The sequence below is a fragment of the Durio zibethinus genome, chromosome 4 (assembly GCF_047325235.1).
Source record: "Durio zibethinus cultivar Kanyao isolate XHJ-2024 chromosome 4, ASM4732523v1, whole genome shotgun sequence".
NCBI classification, from domain to species: Eukaryota; Viridiplantae; Streptophyta; class Magnoliopsida; order Malvales; family Malvaceae; genus Durio; species Durio zibethinus.
The window spans coordinates 20422912-20442301 of NC_143165.1; positions in this window are offsets into that span (position 1 = coordinate 20422912).

Sequence of the window (19390 nt, forward strand, 5' to 3'; positions counted from 1 at the left end):
GTATGGCCTTGTTTACCTGCTAGCTAAGGGGTGGTGGAGAGATAACACCAATCATCCCTTTATAAAATGTATTAGAACTTTCCCAGCTATTGTACCAAAAATTGTAAATATGTCTGAAATGGGGACACTTTTCTCCCTAGCCATTTTAGGGACTTTCTTCAACCAACTTAAGGCCTATTGATCTATCCTTCAGCCACTATAACTCAAGCATTCCATTTGTTGCTCCACTAACCCACTCGAGTGTGCCTGCACATAGCTTTGATTGATAGCACTTGATTGGTTACTTGACTTCAGGGCACTTGCCTATTGGCTTACACTTGCTTATGCATCTTGGGGCCTAGAGCTCACACCACTCGCACACACTATCGGTAACATGTTTTCGAGCTTACACTACCCATGCATAACTGTAGGACCACTATCTTAACCATAAGGCCTCATTTGCTACTTAGCTTAAGGTCAGTCATGATAGGATTGAGGCTCACCATGGGCTGACCATGACATATAACCTAATTTAAAGACTTGGTTTAGGGTCTAAGCTAGCATTAGCTATAGGCACGAGCTTAAGTGTTGAGCTTTTTTTCCACATACACACTAATCGATTGAGGTAATAGGTGTCTGTGGGTCACCGGAGCACCCAATTGCCTGGCAACATGGCTAGAAGGTATGCACAGTATCATGGTCAGGCCTTTGTGTGCATCAGTCCTACCATGACTGACCTTGAGTTAAGCAGCAAACAAGGCCTTATGGTCAGGACAGTGGTCTTGAAGTTGTGCATAATTAGTGTAAGCCTGAGAACATGTTACTGATAGTGTGTGTGAGTAGTGTTAGCTTTAGGCTCTAAGATGCATGGACAAGTGCGAACTAGTTGGCAGGCACCTCGAAGCTAGGTACCCAATCGATTGTATCATTTGAAGTCATGTGCAGGAACCCTCAAGTGGGTTGATGGAGGAATGGGTAAAATTTAAGAACTATAGTGGCCAAGAGATAGGTCATTAGACCTTGAGTTGGTTAAGAAAAGGCTCTGAGATGGTTAGGCCAAAAAGTGTCCTTATTTTAGATAGTCTTATGATTCTTGGTAGGATTGTTAGGAAATTTCTTATGCTATTTATAAGAGACAACTAGTGTTAGCTCTCGACTACCCCTTTGGCTAGTGGGTAGGCAAGGGCCTAGCTAGTCTAAAGTGAGCTATTCCTAGGCACATAAAGTGTTTAGGTGGGCAGACATCATCAGGTCATGAGTGTGGTATGGTGTCTCTTTGGGTCATGGTAAACCCAAGGATGATTGAGGCCAACGAGAATCGTATCAGATCATTGTGTTAAATTATGAGGTTAAACATTAGCATTCATTATGCCCCTTAGTTTCCCTTTTTTAGGCTAGTTCGATGAGTAACCAAGGATCATGAGACGGTGTTTATGTAAAAAGGGCACCATTGAGCCTGAGGGATGAGTGAGCTAGTAGGTAGGCACATTGCTAGACCCTTGTGGCCAATCGGTAGAGGTGTTTTACAGGTGGGTAGCACACCTAAATTTCTCAAGGTGGGATGGGCATGATGTTGGGTGTCCATTATGCTTACAAGCATCCTAGAATAAGGTTAAGGGCTAAGGCATTAAGATAAAAGTTTCAAGGGATGAGATGAGCCTAGTGTGGCTTTGGGTTGGTTGTTGACCAGTATTTATGTTATGCCTTCGAGTTTTAGGCACGATAGCTTGCAAATGAAGTGGGCAGGCAAGGTGTTAGGTTTTCACCATGCCAAAATGAGATAATATTATGAGAACCAAGGCTGTGCACCCTTACAAGCAATGTGGGTTGGTGCTTGAGACCTTGATGCCTATGGGCAGAGTTGGGTGCTTGGGGCCACCCCAAAATTTATGCACTAAGAATTGTGAGGGGAGTTGGTTCCATTCTATTGAGTTTGGAAATATTACATGTGACCTTACAAGGTTTGAGCTAGGAAAAGCTTATGAGTATGCTGTTTGAAGGATTAGTAATGATTTATCCATAGAAAAATGGACTCGAGAATGGCTAACCTTGACTAAGAGTAGTCTTAGTGCCATATGGATGCATAGTTTTCATCTAAGAGACATGTGGCCATCACATGTGGTATCAGAGCCTAGTTCAGCTCAGTAGGGGGATTAAAATGGACATGATAATGAAAAATTAAGGCAATGATAAGCTTAAAGAGATCTATTGAGGTGAGATCACAATATTGTGGAAATGTGGGCTTGGGAATGAGCCATCGAGGCAATACATAGGAAAAAATGGTCTAGGTGAGAGTAGGCTCTTGGATGCCAAGTGAACAGGCACAGGAGTCTATCCTCACCAAGTGAAAGGTGTTGGCTTATGTGGGCATGCGATACCTTTTGGATGGAAAAACCATGTTGAGACTAAAATGTAAAAAAAGGCTACACCTTGAAATGGTGTTTGAGTAAGGCCATATGGGTTAAATGAGTTCTGTCTAGAGGGACATGAGTCATGCATATTAAGATCAGTTACTAAAGTGTGCACTTATTATGTGGTTCGGGTGCCCTAACGGGGGTGCAAGCTAAGTATTTAGGTCCAAGTGTGTAGCCATTCTATAGAGGCAGAAGAGTTTAAGTTAGCTAATGATTGAAGCCTCGAGTTTGTGACAGTCAGTGGACTATGATTTCTCATGGTCAAAGGATCACAAGAGTGTGCTAGTCAATGGACCATGCTTTAAGTTGGCCAAGAGAGAAGGTTTTATGAGATGTGATAGCCAGTAGCCCACGAAAGTATACAGTTTAGTGAAATGAGCAAGCAAAAATTGGCCAATTGATAAAGCCTTGAGCTGTATGGGTTAGAGGACTAATTGAGTTTAGCAAAGCTTATGGTATCGGTATTCAAGTTTACTTTTAGTTGGTGGACTAGATGAGTTTGAGTAAGGCGAAGAAAAACAAATTGAGTTAAGCCGAATATAGAGTCTTTGAGTAGATACGGCCAATGAGATGGCCATGAGTTGGAGTAGGCTAATGGACCTTAAGTACCAAATGGGTTAGAAAACCTTGAGGCCCTAAAAGTACATACTTTACCCAAGTGTGCGAGCCAAGGTCAAGGTTAGAGTGCAAGAGTGCAATTGAGGTGAGTTGTATGATGCTAGGGATGAAGACTACTCGTTAGAAAGTTCTAGAAAGCCCTAGGATGTGGCACAAGCAGTTAGGCATAAAAAGGCTTAGAACTGCTTGGAGATAGGCTAGGTACACGGGCATGGAAGCTTCTAGATCTGCCTAAAGACAGGCTAGGTATGGGACTTAGAAGGGCCTAGGGATGTTTAGAGGTAGGTAAAGGGCATGAGCACCAAAGGTTCCATAAGAGCCAGGTATAAACACAATGATAGGCACTGTATCATGTAGACAAGAAAATCTCTAGAAGGCCCTAGCTTTGAGTAGAGTGACACTCAGATGGAGAAAGCTTTGGAACCTACTAGGCATGGGCATTTAGTGAAAGTGCCTAGAGTTTTCCAAACCTAAAGGCTCAGTAAGGAACCTAAAACTAGCAGATCTCTAAAAAGGCCTTAGATGACCTTATTAGAGCTTGGACATCCTAAAACTATCTAAAAGGCCTTTAATGGCCATATACTTAAATTCACTGTAACCACAAGTACCAATGGGTTCAAGTATAAATAGAAGAGGCTCCCTCTCATTTGTAAAGAAGCAATAAGAGAAAAGTAAGAGAAACTAAGTCATAAACATAGGAATCATTATAAGGACATTGAGCAATTGTATATAGCATCAAGTAAACAGAAGTGTAATTGCTTTAACTCTCCTTTCTAGCTTTATCCCAAGCCTCTAAGGAGCCAATGGAGTGCTGGGCAAAAGTGTTTGGCACAAAGTTGGAAAAAAGGCTGATTTAGGCACATGGATGGTTGTTTCCAGCCTAAGCTACATGGGTGCCAGGCTTAAGCGCTCGACCTATGAAACTAATAGTGTATGTGGGCACTGTGAACCCTAGGGCCTAAAATGCACAAGCAAGTGTGAGCTAGTGGGTGGGCACCCTCGAGTTAGGTAGCTAGTCGAGTACTATCAATTGAAGTCATGCGTAGGAACTCTCGAGTGGGTTGGTGGAGCAACGAGCAGAATCTGAGAATTATGTTGGCAAAAAGACAAGTCACTGGGCCCTAAGTTTATTGAGGAAAGGCTCTAAAATGGTTAGAGAGAAAAGTGTCTCTATTTCAGATAGTCTTACTATTTCTGGTTGGATGGTTGGAAAATCTCTTTTGCTTTTTTTAGGGAGATGAGTGGCATTAGCTCTCCACCACCTAATTGGCTAGCAAGCAAGCGAGGGGCCAAGCTAGTCTAAAGTGAGCTACCCCAAGGCACATGTGGTGTCTAGGTGGGTCAGCATCATTAGGTCATGAGTTTGGCATAGTGTCTCCTCAGGTATTGGTGTAGGAGGAGTACCATCAAGCCTGAGGGAAGAGTGGGTTAGCAGGTAAGCATGCTGCTAAACCCTCATGACCAATTAGTAGAGGTGTGTTATGGGCGGCTAGCACACCTAAGTTTTTTAGGGTAGGATGGGCATGATGTTGGGTGTCCATCATGCATTCGAGCATCCTAGAATAAGGCTAAGGGCTAAGGCCATAAGATAGAAGTTTCATGGAACAAGATGAGCCTAGTGTGGCTGTGGGCTGGCTGCTGACTAGCATCTATGAGGGCTTTCAAGTTCTAGGCATAAGGGCTTATAGATGATGCAGACAGGCATGGTGTTGGCTTCTCACCATGCCAGAATTCTCAAAACAATGGTATGGGCAGTGATTAAGACTCCAAAGGCTCAGGTATGGTGTTCAGGCTTGACAAAATTAAGCCAGGCTCAGGTGCAAGTGTTGGTGAGCATTATATGAATTTAAAAGCCATAAAAATGGCATTGGCACAATAAAAATATGAAGATGTGCCTGAACCCACCTACTACCCAGTTGTAGTGTGCATGGTACATGGCCCAAGCCTAGGATACTCACATGTGCTGCACAGCTTAGCATATGCCAATAATGTTCAAGGGAATTTCCCACATAAAAGGCCAACATGCTCTGACAACGATCAAAGCATGAGCTGAGACCAAGAGCCAACATGTCTTGATGGCGATCGAGGCACATGCATGTGTCACAATCCAAAATCTAGTCCAAGCCTAAAGGTTTTCTTTGAGTTAAGGAATAGTTCTAGTTCTAGCTGGATAGGGTCTGACAACTAAAGAGACTGGGGCTTGATGCTTTCTGGAGGCCTAGGTCATGGGGAACTAGCCTAGAACAGTGGTATAGGTAGTGATCAAGACTCTAAAGGTTCAAGCATGGTGTTTAGGCTCGATAGAATTGAGCTAAGCTCAAATGTTGGCGTTGATGAGTGTTATAAGAATTTACAAGCCATAAAAATAGCATTGGCATGGTAGAAATATGAAGATGTGCCTAAACCCATCCATTGTCCGATCATGGTATACATGGTGCATGGTCGCGCCTAGGATACCCACGCTTGGTACATGGCCTAGCATGTGTCGATAGTGTTTGAGGGAATTACCTATATAAAGGGCTAGCATGTGCTAGTAGTGATCAAAGTATGTGGCGAGACCAAGGGCTAACATGTCTTGATAGCGATCGAGGGATGTATATATGTCACGGTCTACAAGCTAGTATAGGCCCAAAGGTTCTCTTTGAATCAAGGAGTAGTTCCAATTCTAGCGAGATAGAGTTTGGCACCAAGTAAACTAGGCTTTAAGGCTTATTAGAGGTCCAGGTCATAAGGAACTAGCCTTAATAGTGGTACAGGTAGTGATCAAGACTCTAAAGGCTTAAGCACGACGTTCGAGTTTGGTAGAATTAAGCCAGGACGCAGTGCTAGCATTGGTGAACATTATGTGAATTTACAAGCCATAAAAATGGCATTAGTACAATATAAATATGAAGATATGCTTAAACCTACCTACTGCCTAGTTATGGTGCACAGCCTAACATGTGCCAATGGTGTTCAAGCGAACTACTTGCATAAAGGGCTAGCATGAGCTGATGGTGGTCGAAGTATATGCCAAGACCAAGGGCCAACATATCCCAATGGTGATCGAAGCATGTGCATGTGTCATGATTTACAAGTTAATCCAAGCCCAGAGGTTTTCTTCTAGTCGAAGAATAGTTTTAGTTCTAGTGGAATAAGGTCTGACAAGTAGGGGGACCAGGCCTTGAGGCCTACTAGAAGCCCAAGTCATGGGGAACTAGCCTAAAATAGTGGTATGGAAAGTGATCAAGACTCTAGAGCTCAGGTATAGTGTTCGCATTAAACAGAATTAAGCTAAGCCTAGGTGCACTGGTTGAACAAGTGCCAAGAGCCCATGCCCACAAAATGTTTTGCATTCGAGAGCATAATCAAACACCAGTGCCCTAATGTAGCCACGAGGGTTTGGGTGGCACACTTGGGATAGGAGGCACAATTGAGGTTCAACCTATAGACCCTAAAGGCACAAGATGGATGAGGGATGGTAAGGCATCAAGTTTTCATCAATTTAGGTATGCAGCATAGGATCTCAATTGTACCCTTAAGGTATGATGACCATGTAGGGGGAGATTGAAGAGGATGATCGATTGACATTTTGATGCACCAAGCATGAAACCTGCCAACACAGACAACCATAGCACTACTCATTTGCCCATTGGGTACAAGTGGTAGCATCCATGCACATTGGTCTATAACCCACCCAATCGATTACTTGATGAGTGAGTGGAGAAAATGATGTACGAGGCCACACCACAATAGCTTGGCATGTGGAAAACACAAGCAAGGGCCATAAGACTACCCCTACCATCCAACAAACAATAAAGGCATGACATCACCAATGCTTGGTCTGGCTGAGACTGCAAACACAAACCCACTGTCACCACCCTAAAGGGATGTTACCAAATTCAAGGACTTGTTTCTGGGGTCTTGGGCAGCATCAACTACATGCACAGGCTTGGCCAGGCCAAGGCATTTTTGTGGTTGATGAGAAATGATCACAAGATTGCCAAATACATGAGACACTTGGTCGGACCAAGCCTATGATTGCAACTTTCACTTGTACCACCCAAAAGAGCCATAACCTGACATAAGGACTTGGTCTAGGGTCTGGCATAGCATTATCTGTAGGCATGAGCTTAAGCTCAGCATAACCAAGCCCTTTTTTTATATGCACGCCAATTAGTCAAGGCCATGGGTGCCTACAGGTCACCAAAGCATCCAATCTCCTAGCAACACAGCTAGAAAGCATGCATAGCCTTAATTTTGCTCCAAGAATGTTGTTATGGATGTACATAATGATAGGCCCATCATGCACACATACTCCCTCCATTGGGGGAGAAAGAGTCTTGGACAACCACCCTCGAAAGAGTATAAAAGATTTTTCAAATATGCTAGCAGTAGACATTAAGATGTCTAAAATGGGGATACTTTTTTCAAATAGGCATATCCTGCACCAAGGGTCTGTAGGTGTCGATGATGGTCAAGGCAGGTGCCGATGGTGATCAAAGTATGTGCCTAAATCAAAGCCCAGCATATATATGTCAATGTTGTTTGAGGCAAGTGCCCACAATAAGGGCTAGCATGTGCTGATGGTGTTTGAGGCAATTACCTACACTAAGGGCCATATTTTGTCAATATTGATAGAGGCATGTGCCCACACCAAGTTTAGATTATGCCGATGTTGATTAAGGCATGTACCCACGCCAAGGACCAACATGTGACAATAGTGGTTGAGGCAAGTGCCCCATACCAAAGGCTAGCTTATGTTGATAATGGTCGAGACATTTGCCCATAACATGTGCCAGAATGTGCCAATAATGGTTAAGGCCTTAGCTGAAGTTTGATTCTAGGCCATGGTGCACATGCCGGGCTCGGGCATGTGCTGCTGCAACATTTTTTTGCCTAGGGCACCATCATCACAACATAGTTAAAAAACTTGACCAATGGCAGTAAGGGTTCCAACGATTCTAGGAGGGGGCCAAGGGGTGTGCTCACATGATGTGCGATGAGTACTAGTCCTTGGCCTTTATATTGGCCCTCTATCCCTTAAGGAATCTTAACAACTCACACCCCCTTAAAGAGCGTAAGAGGTTTTATAGGTTTACAGCTAGTAACCATTCAAGTGTTTGAAATATAAATGCTTTTTTCAAATGTCACAAATCTTCTACACTTTGATTTTTTAGTTGAATTTTTTTATGGATGCCAACAAAAATACAAGGATCACGTATACCAAATTTTGGGCCAAAACTTTTAAAAAATTTTCAAAAAATCTTAAACCATAAAAAATTTTGAAAATCATGAAAAATAAAAATGAGTCATCCTACCATGAAACTTTACATGAAGGCTAAAAGGATCGTTATATGTTTTACAAGTCATAAAAATGACATTGGCATGGCAAAAATATGAAGATGTGCCTAAACCTACCTACTGCCCAGTTATGGGGCCATAATACACAGCTTGGGACTAGGATACCCACATGTGGTGTACGATCCAGCATGTGCCAATGGCATTTGAGAGAATTACCCACTTTAAGGGCTAGTATGTGCCGATGGTGATTGAAGCATATGTTGAGACCAAAGGCCAACATGTCCTGATGGCAGTTAAGGCATGTGTATGTGTCATCATTCACAACTTAGTCTAGGTATGGGTTTTTTTTGAGTCGAGATAGTTTCAATTCTAGCGGAACAATTTGAAAGCTAAGAGGACCAACCTTGAGGCATATTAGAGATCCAGGTTATAGAGAAGTAGCCCAAAATAGTGGTGCAGGTAGTGATTAAGACTTCTAAGGCTCAAGCCCGATATTTAGGTTTGGCAGAATTGAGCCAGGCCTAATCTTAGTGCTGGTGAGAACTATATGAATTTACAAGCCATAAAAATAGCATTGGCATGACAAAAATATGAAGATGTACCTAAGGCTACCTACTTCTTGGTCGAAATGCGATGGTGTGTAGCTTGGGCCTAAGATACCGCACTTGGTGCAAGGCCTAGCATGTGTCAATGGTGTTCAAGGGAACTACCCATACAAAGGGTAGCATATGTCGATGTTGGTCAAAGCATGTGCCGAGACGAAGGGCTAAATGTCCCCGATGACGGTCGAGGTTTGTGCATATGTCATAGTTGCAAGCTGGTCTGGGCCCAAAGATTCTTTTTGAGTTGAAAAGTGTTTTAGTTCTAGCTAAACAGAGTCTAATAGCCAGGGGGACTAGGCTTTAAGGTATATTGGAGGTCCAAGTCATGGGTAACTACCCTAAAATAGTGGTACAGGCAATGACCAAGACTCCAAAGAGTCAAGCAAGGTGTTCAATCTTGGTAGAATTAAGCCAAGCCTAGGTGCAAGCACTAGTGAGTGTATATGAATTTACAAGCCATAAAAATGGTATTGGCATGGCAAAAATATAAAGATGTACTTGAACCCACCTACTGCCCAATCATGGTACGCATGGTTCATGACTCGAGCCTAGGATAACCGCATGTGGTGTATGGCCTAGTATATGCCAATGGTGTTTAACAAAATTGCCTGTACAAAGGGCCAACATATGTCGATGGTGGTTGAAGCATAAGTTGAAACCAAGGGCCAACATGTCTCAATGGTAGTCAGGGCATGTGCATGTGTCACAGTTTGTAAGATGGTCTAAGCCCAAAGGCTTTCTTTGAGTCAATGAGCAATTTTAGTTCTAGTAGGACAAGGTTAAATAGTCAGGGGGAGCAAGCCTTGAGGCCTACTAGAGGCCCACATCATAGGAAATTAGCCCAAATAGTGGTACGAGTAGTAATTAAGACTTGAGAGGCTTAAGCACAGTGTTTAGGCTTAGTAGAATTGAATGAGGCCTAGGTGCAAGTGCTGATGAGCATAATATGAATTTACAAGCTATAACAGTGGCATTGGCATGGCAAAAATATGAAGCTATGCTTGAACCCACCCATGCCTAATTGTGGTGTCCATGGTGTTTAACCCTGGCCCAAGATACCCACGCTTGGTGTGCAACCCACCATGTGCAAATGGTGTTCGAAAGAGCTACCTGAACAAAGGGCCAGCATGTGCTGATGGTTGTTGAAACATGTGCTAAGACCAAAGGGCAACATGTCTCGAGGTAGTTAAGGCATATGCATCTATAATGGTTTGCAAGCTAGTCTAGGCCTAGGGGTTTTTTCCAAGTTAAGGAGTAGTTCTAGTTCTAGTCGAACAAAGTCTGACAGCCAGGGAGACTAAGCCTTAAGGCTTATTAAAGGTCTAGGTCATAAGGAACTAGCCCAAAATAGTGGTATTAGTAATGTTCAATACTATAGAAACTTAGGCACGATGTTTGAGTTTGGCAGAATTGAGCTAGGCCCAAGTGCCAACACTAGTGAGTGTTATGTGAATTTACAAGCCATAAAAATGGCACTGATATGGCAAAAATATGACGATGTGCTTAAACCAAGGTACTGCCCAGCCATGTTATGCATGGTGCATGACTTAGGCCTATGATACCTGTACATGGTGCATGGCCTAACATGTGCCGATGGTTGTCGAAGCATGTGCCAAGACTAAGGGCCAACATGTCCCGATGGTGGTCAAGACATGTGCATGTGTCACGGTCTGCAAGTTGGTCCAAGCCAAGGGTTCTTTTCGAGTTAAAAAGTAGTTCTAGTTCTAGCAGGATAGGGTTTGATAGCCAAGGGGACCAGGCCTTGAGACCTACTAGAGGCCCAAGTTGCGAGGAACTAGCCTAGAACAATGGTATGGGCAGTGATCAAGATCCTAGAGGCTTAGGCATAGTGTTTAGGTTCCATAGAATTGAGCTAGGCCCAAGTGTGAGCACTAGTAAGCAATGCATTGGCACATAGCTAAACCCAGGTACAGGTACTAATCACTGAGATGTAAGTGTACAGTCAGACCCAAGTGCAAGCACGTTTGAACGCAATCTTGGGAGGATCAATAAGGCTCCTAAAAGGCCCAGTACTATAGCATAATCTTTGACAAGCTAGAATTTTTCTGAGCATTTGAATTTTGTAGGCTAACTTAGGTAGATGGAGTTAATTCCCTATCTAAGGCCATACAGAGTTTGGCATAAGACTAAAGCCTATGACACATGCACCATAGCACACATGCTGGACCAAGTGCCAGCATCCACCAAAGAGGTGTCTGAATCAACAACCCACACCAAGGGCCCATTTCTGTTGACGATGCTTAAGGTAAGTGCCAGCACCAAGTGCCAGCATCTGGTGATGGTGTTTGAGGTAACATCCCACACCAATGAGCCAACATCTGCTGATGGTGTCTCAATAGTGGTAGTGGTACTTCAATTTCACCCGAGTGCTGCCACTTATCCTACACCTTTTAAGTCATTTCACAATGTTAAACTGGAGTCTAGCTTAACGAGGTCTTTTTTCCCCATTGATTCTACCAAACCCATTCCCATGGTTGTGGTTTCGCTAGATAGTAGACATGATAGTAGGAATCTCGTTAATCCATTCATTCATGTCACTAATTAGATGATGTGGCATTTGACATCGTTACTTCATTTTCATGACAAAAGGCATCATGATGTTGCTCATGCACACACTGTGAATGGGATGGCTAGGGCACACATGCTCTTTTTCGTTCCAATGCCATGCTGTCGAGGGCCAAAAAGGATTTAGGCTACAGATGCATCCTCACCCCCTTAGTGTTTTGTTAACACATTCACAGGTCATTTGTTAAGTGGGTTTCAACAATGATCCTTCCACAAGTTCACCTACAAAAACCTTGTTACGACTTCTCCTTCCTTTAAATGATAGGTGTGAAAAATCGATTTCTAACCAGATTTGATTAGTTGTCATTCATTTAGTATTTTGGTTGTTTCCTAAATAAAAAGGGATTTAGTTCATTAACCAAATTTTTACTTGGTAGTTTGCATTTATTGTTTGAGGATTTTTAGGTGAATTGTTATTATCTTTAGGATATCATGAGATTTGCCAAATTTGATGTTTTAGATATGTATATCCTCTTGTACTTTAGAATGTTTCTTAAGAATTCATAAATAAAATTCTCATGAATTTCTTCATAGTATCAGGCCCTAAAGGCATATACATTACCCAAATGTGCAGGCCAAGGCTAAAACCAGAGTGTAGGATTACACTTGAGGTGAGCTGCATAATTAAAAGGTTCTGGAAAGCCTCAAGATGTGGCACTAGCAGTCAAGCATAGAAAGGCCTAGAACCACTTGGAGATAGGCTAGGCGCACAAGCATGAAAGCTTTTAGATCAGATTGGAGACAGGCTAGGTATGCAAACATGAAAGGTTCTAGAGAAGCTTGGAGGTAGGCCTAGTGCAAGGGCATCAAAGGTTTTAAAAGGGCCAAGCATGGGCATAATGACGGGCACTATAGTGCCCAAACAAAAAGGCCTCTAGAAAACCCTAGCTACAAGAAAAGTAGTGCCTAAATGGAGAAAGCTCTGAAACCTACTAGGCATGGGCACTCAGCGAAAGTGCCCAAACTCTTCCAAACTAAAGGCTTGGTAGGGAGCCTGAAACCAGCATATCTTTAGAAAGGCCTTAGTCGACGTTGTTGGAGCCTAGGCACCTTAAAACTATTTAGAAGGCCCTTAATGGCCATAAACTTGGATTCTTTGTAACCATAAGTACCAAGGGGGCTCAAGTATAAATAGGAGAGCATCCCCCTCATTTTTACATATGCAATAACTAAATGACTACAAGTAAGAGAAGCAAGAGTGCGAAGCACTAGGGACTTAGGCCTTAAAAACCTTTGTAGAGAACACATAGGGATTGTGCTCCAAGAGCAAGTGTACATAACCCATTAAGTAAATAAACTATGTTTGCCTTAACCATTTCCTTTCTAGCTTTCTTCTAAACTCTTAAGAGGTTAGTTGAGTTCCAACACAAGTCTATGGCTTACTTAGGCATATGGAATGTAGTTTTTTACCTAAGCTCGCATGGTAGCTAATCTTAAGCTCCTTGCCCATGATAGTTGGTATCAGAATAGGTTCTAACTGTGGTAGGTTTCAAACCTTGGTGATGACTGGTGTTAGTATTGGTGTCAGTTTGAGTGCATGTGTAGCTTGTATGCTAGTGTGCCAATTGTGCTATTAACTTGTAGTGGGAAATGTTGTGTCGATAATTGCTGGTTGTTGGTGCTGAGAGTAGGGCACAAAGGCACTTGAGTGCTCCTAAGAAACTGGTGGAAAATCCTTAGTCTGAGCTTTGCGATTGTGGTATGCATCCAAAAGCATGGCCAATAACCCTCAAGTAGAATGCATGAGTGATGTGCAAGAGGATTACCCACCATAGGCAAAAGGAAAAGAACTAGTTTGAAGGATCTATTGTCATCCACAAACTTTCAGTTGGCAAAATGTGAGTTAGCCATGAAAGATTTGAGAGATTGGTTTAAGAACACTAAGGATTGTGCCTAAGAGCTAGACTCAGCATAAGAAAAGCTCAAAGAAGAGAAGCATGATGCCTTGACCTAAGAGATGAAAGTGCTCATGTAGTATAGTAAAGCTTTAGAGGCTCAGGTGGTAGCCTTACGAGAAGAGCTAAAGTCAAGTGAGAGTTTGCTGTGTTTCAAGCTGTCATGGTTGCGAATGAGGGTTTGGGACGTTGGGTGGAAGTGCCCAAGCCAAAGCCATTCACAAGAAGCCGCTCAGCCAAAGAAGTCAACAACTTCATATGAGGCATAGAGTAGTACTTTTGAGTGGTTGGTATAATGGAGGAAGCCTAAGTAAGCATTACTGCCATGTACTTAACTAATATGGCCATATTATGATGGCATCGAAGGTGTGATGGCATATAGTGAGAGGAGACTATAATCACCACTTCAGATTAGTTTGTGAAAGAACTAACAAGATAGTTTAAGTTAGAGTATATGAAAAAAAAAGTTAAGGTAAAGTTTTGCTAGCTCACTCAAAAGGGAAGAGTGCAAGACTACTATAAGAAGTTCTTAGAACTATTGCTTATGGTTCCCAGCATGGGCAAGCAAGAAGCCTTATTCTATTTCTTCAACAAGTTAAAGTCATGGGCAAAAATCAAGTTAAAGTGGCATAGGGTCTAGGACTTGAGTTAGTTAATTAAAATTGCCAAATCATTAGTCAAGTATGAGCGTACTAAGTCTTCCGAGCCTAGGGACAGTGGCTTAAGTAGGAGAGATGAGAGTAGTAGCTCCTTATTAAAGGATAAGGATGAGGATGAAAAGAAGCCTCAACATCAAAAGGTAAGGGCCAAAGAACCTAACAAGGACAAACTTAAGAAGAACATTATCTTTAGCTACTTCTAGTGTTTGGGATCACATAAGCCCAAGGATTGCCCTCAATGGAAGAAGCTTGTAGCCATTGTGAAGACTTATAAGAAGTTCAATAGCAAGAATAATGGTAGCAATCAGCACCTTAAAGACTTTAATGGTGTGTTGAGGATCGGTGTTATTTGATTAAGTTGAAAAGAATGAACCTTTCAAGCTCTCGATAAAGGTGACAATGGTGTGGCCACAGAAAGCCACTAGTCAAGCTAATAAGATCAATGAAGTGTGGCTGTGGAGAGCCACCAATCAAACTAAAAAGTTAGCCAAACCCTCATATTAGAATGCACGGTGGTTGACTCTTAGAAGAAAGCTAGTTTGATAGTAGACACATCGGCATCAAGGTAAGAGAAAAGAACAATCATGATTGCATGCCAAGGCCTATCGAGACAAGGGATAGACATTTATCCAGCATACATGTACGGTGAAGGATTAGCATTCCTCTAGCAATGAGGACATTGTTAGAATGAGTGAGAGAGAATGTCACAAACCATGCATGAGTTCTAGACAAGAGAGTCACATGATGAGACTTGCTCAAGATGGTACAGGGGAAACACCAAAAAGGATCGAAATCAAAGCCCTAAAGGCACAGACATTACCTAAGTGTGTGGGCCAAGGTTGGAGTGCAAGAGTACACTTAAGGTGAGTTACATAGTACCAGGGATGAGGACTACTTGTTAGAAGGTTTTAGAAAACCCCAAGATATGGTATGGGCAATCAGGCACAGAAAAGCTTAAAACCACTTAGAGACAGCCCAAGCACACAGACATGGAAAGGTTTGAAGAAACCTAGAGGCAAGCCAGGTGTAAAGGAACTAAAAGTTCTAGAAGGGCTAAGCACAGGCACAGTGATAAGCACTATAGCACTTAAATGAAGAAGCCTCTAGAAGACCTTAATTACAAGCATAGTGGCACCAAGATAGAGAAGGCTTTGGAACTCGCCAGGCACGAGCACTCAGCAAAAGTGCTCGAACTCTTCCAACCTCAAGGGCTCGACAAAGAGCTTGAAACCAATATATCTCTAGAAACGCCTTAGCCAATTTTTTTAGAGCCTAAGTACCCTAAAATTGTCTAGAATCCCCTTAATGGCCATACATTTAGATTCATTGTAACCACAAATACCAAAGGGGCTTAAGTATGAACAGGAGAGCCTGCCTTTCATTTGTACATAAGCTATTAAGTGACAACAAGTTAGAGAAGCAAGAGTGTGAAGCATTAGAGACTTAGCCTTTAAGAGCCTTTATAAAGAACACATAAGGATTGTATTTCAATAACAAGTGTACATATCCCATTCAGTAAATATACTACTCTTACCTTAACCATTTCTTTTCTAACTTTCTCTTAAACTCCTAAGAGGTTAGTCTAATTATAGCATAAGTGCACAGCATAGTCAATAGTGCATGGCATAGAGTTAGTTAAAGGCTTGGGTGTATGGATGGTAGTTTCCCACCTAAGGCCTCACGCTAGCTAGGTTTAAGCTCCTGCCCATGACATAGGCATAGGCTTAAGCTTAGTATAACCAAGCCCTTTTTTGCATACGTACTAATCAATTGAGGCCATGGGTGCCTGTCAATCATCAAAGCAACTCATCATTGGACAACATGACTAAAAGGCATGCATAGCCTAGATTTTACTCCATGGACGTTGCCATGGTTGTATGCAAAGATAAGCCCATCACACATGCCTACTCCCCTTGTGAGGGGGAAAATATAGGCCTAAACACTCACTCCCTAAAATGCATAAGAGATTTTACAGATATGCTAGTAATAGACATTAAAGTGTTAGTAATAGGGACACCTTTTTCAAATAGGCATGTCCTGAACAAAGGGTCCACAGGTGCCAATGGTGGTCATGGCATGTGCTTGTACCAAAACCCAGCTTATGAAGATGGTGTTCAAGGCAAGAGCTTACAACAAGGGCCATCATCTGTCGATGGTATTCCTGGCAACTGCTCACACCAAGGGATATGTTTTGTCAATGCTGATCAAGGTATGTGCCCACACCAAGTCCAGATTATGCAAATGCTGATCAAAGTATATGCCTACACCAAGGGTCAACATGTGCTGATGGTGGTCAAAAGAAGTACCTGTACCAAAGGTCAACTTGTGTCAATGGTGGTCGAGGCAAGTGCCCATACCAAAGGTTAACTTATGTCGATGATGGTCGAGGCATGTGCCCGCACCGTACACAAACATGTGTCGATGATGGTCAAAGCCTTGGCCAAAGTTTCTAGGCCACAATGCACATGGTGGGCTTAAGCATGTACTGGTGCCATATTCTTTTATTTAGGACATGATTGTCAGAGCATCGTTAGAGAACCTGATCGATGGCATTGGGGGTTTCGGTGATTAAGAGAGGGGGTGGGAGAGTGTGTACCTTGATGTACAATGGATGCTGATCTTTAGCCCTTATATTGGCCTTCTATCCCTCAAAGAATCTTGATAGCTCAAACCCCCTTAAAAAGCATAAGAGCTTTGATAAGTTTACAGCTAGTAGCCATCAAGTGTCCGAAATAAGGATGCTTTTTTTGAATGGTCACAAAATCTACTCCACTTTGATTTTTTGGTTGAATTTTTTTTTGTGGATGCCAAAACAAATACAAAGATCATGTATACCAAATTTGGGGCAAAACTCCTAAAAAAATTTGACAAAATCTCAAATCGTAAAAAATTTTAAAAATCATGAAAAATAAAAAATGAGTCATCATACCATGAAACTTCACATGAAGGATTAGGGGACCGTTATATGAATTTACAAGCCATAAAAATGGCATTGGCATGGTAGAAATATGAAGATGTGCTTGGGGAACTACCTATACCAAAGGCCAGCATGAGGTAATGGTGGTCAAAGTATGTACTGAGACAAAGGGCCAACATGTCCTAATAGTGGTCGAGACATGTGCATGCATTAAGGGTCATTTGATGCCAATAGTGATTGAGGCATGTGCATGTGTCATAGTCCGCAAGTTGGTCCAAGCCTATGGGATCTTTTCGAGTAAATGAGCAATTTCATTTCTAGTGGGATAGGGATTGACAACTAGGAGGACCAAGCTTTAAAGCCTACTAGAGGCCCAAGTCATAAGAAACTAGCCCAAAATAGTGGTATGGGTAGTGATCAAGACTCAAAAGGCTTTGGCACGGTGTTAAGGTTTTAACAGAATTGAGACAAACCTAGGAGTGGGTGTTGGTGAGTGATCCACAAGCACACAACCAGACCCAGGTGAAGGCACTGATGATCGAGGTATAGGTACATAATCAGACCCAGATATAGGTATGCCTAAACATAATCGTAGAAGGATTGATTTGTGGGCTTCTAAAAGGCCTAATACTACAGCACAATCTTTGACAAACTAAAATTATGCTGAGCACTTTACTTTTATAGGCTAAGTTAGGAAAATGGAGTCAATTCGTTATCTATGGTCGCACAGAGCTTGGCTTAAGACTGGAGCCCATAACATATGCACTGAGCATTGTTTGGTGTCGATGGTGCTTGAAGGGCAGACAAGTGCCTTAGGAGGGGTAAAAAAATGATGGGAGGGTTAAGGTACACATGTCACATTAAGTGCCAGTATCTAGCGATAGTGTCCAATGCAACTACCTACACCAAGGGCTAGCATGTGCCTATAATGGTTAACACATAGGTTGAGACCAAGGGTTAACATGTCTCGATTGGGATTAAGGCATGGGCATGCATCGAGGGTCATTAGGTGTCGGTGGTTGTCAATGCATATGTATGTGTCACTATCTACAAGCTAGTTTAGGCCAAGGGTTCTTGTTGAGTCAAAAAGCAATTCCAGTTCTAGCAAGACGAGGTCTGATAGGTAAAAAAACCAGGCCTTGAGGCATACTAGAGGCCCAAGTCATGGGGAACTAGCCTAGAATAATGGTAAGGGTAGTGATCAAGACTCCAAAGGCTCAGGCACGATGTGCAAGTCCAACAAAATTGAGTCAAGCCCAGGTATGTGCACTGGTGAGTGCTTATATGAATTTACAAGCCACAAAAATGGCCTTGACATGGTAAAAATATACAGATGTGTTTAAAGTCACCTACTACCTAGTAGTGATGTGCCTGGTGCATGGCCTCGACCTAGGATACCTACGCATGGTGCGTAGCTTAACATGTGCCAATGGTGTTTAAAGGAATTGCTTACATAAAAGGCTAGCATATACTGAGACTAAGGGCAAACATGTCCTGATGGTGGTCCAAGTATGTGTATGTGTCATAGTTTGTAAGCTAGTGTAGGCCCAGAGGTTCTATCCGAGTCAAAAAGTAGTTCTAGTTCTAATGGGATAAGGTCCGATAGCTAGGGGACCAAACCTTGAGGCCTACTGAAGGCCTAAGTCATGAGGAACTAGCATAAAATAGTGGTATGGGTAGTTATCAAGACTCTAGAGTCTCAGGCATGATGTTCAAGTTTGGTATAATTGAGCCAAGCCTAAGTGCGAGCATTGGTGAGCACTCATATAAATTTACAAGCTATAAAAATGGCATTGACATGGCAAAAATATGAAGATGTGTCTGAACCCATCTATTGCTTGGTCGTGGTGCAAATGGTGCACAGCTTGGGCCTAAGATACCCCCACGTGGTACGTGACCTAGCATGTGCTGATGGTGTTCAAGGAAACTACCTGCACAAAGGGTCAGTATGTACCGATGGTGGTCGAAGTATGTGCTGAGACCAAGGGCCAACATGTCTTGATGGTGGTCAAGGCATGTGCATGTCTCATGGTTTGCAAGTTGGTCTAGGCCTAGGTATTCTCTTTAAGTCAAGAAACAATTCCAATTTTACCAAGATAGGGTTCAAAAGCAAAAGAGACCTCGTCTTGAGGCCTATTATAAACCTAGGTTTTGGAGAACTAGCCTAGAATAGTGGTATGGATAGTGATCAAGACTCTAGAGACTTAGGTATGGTGTTTAGGTTTGATAGAATTGCGCCAAGCCTAGGTACGGGTGCTAGTGAGTGATACGCGAGTACATAATCAGACCCAGGTGCAAGTACTAGTGATCAAGGTGTATGTGCATGATTAGACCTAGGTATGGGCATTGATGATCAAGGTGTAGGCCAACAGTCAAACCCAAATGTGAGCATGCCTAAACATAATCCTAAAAGGATCAAATTTATGGGCTTTTAGGA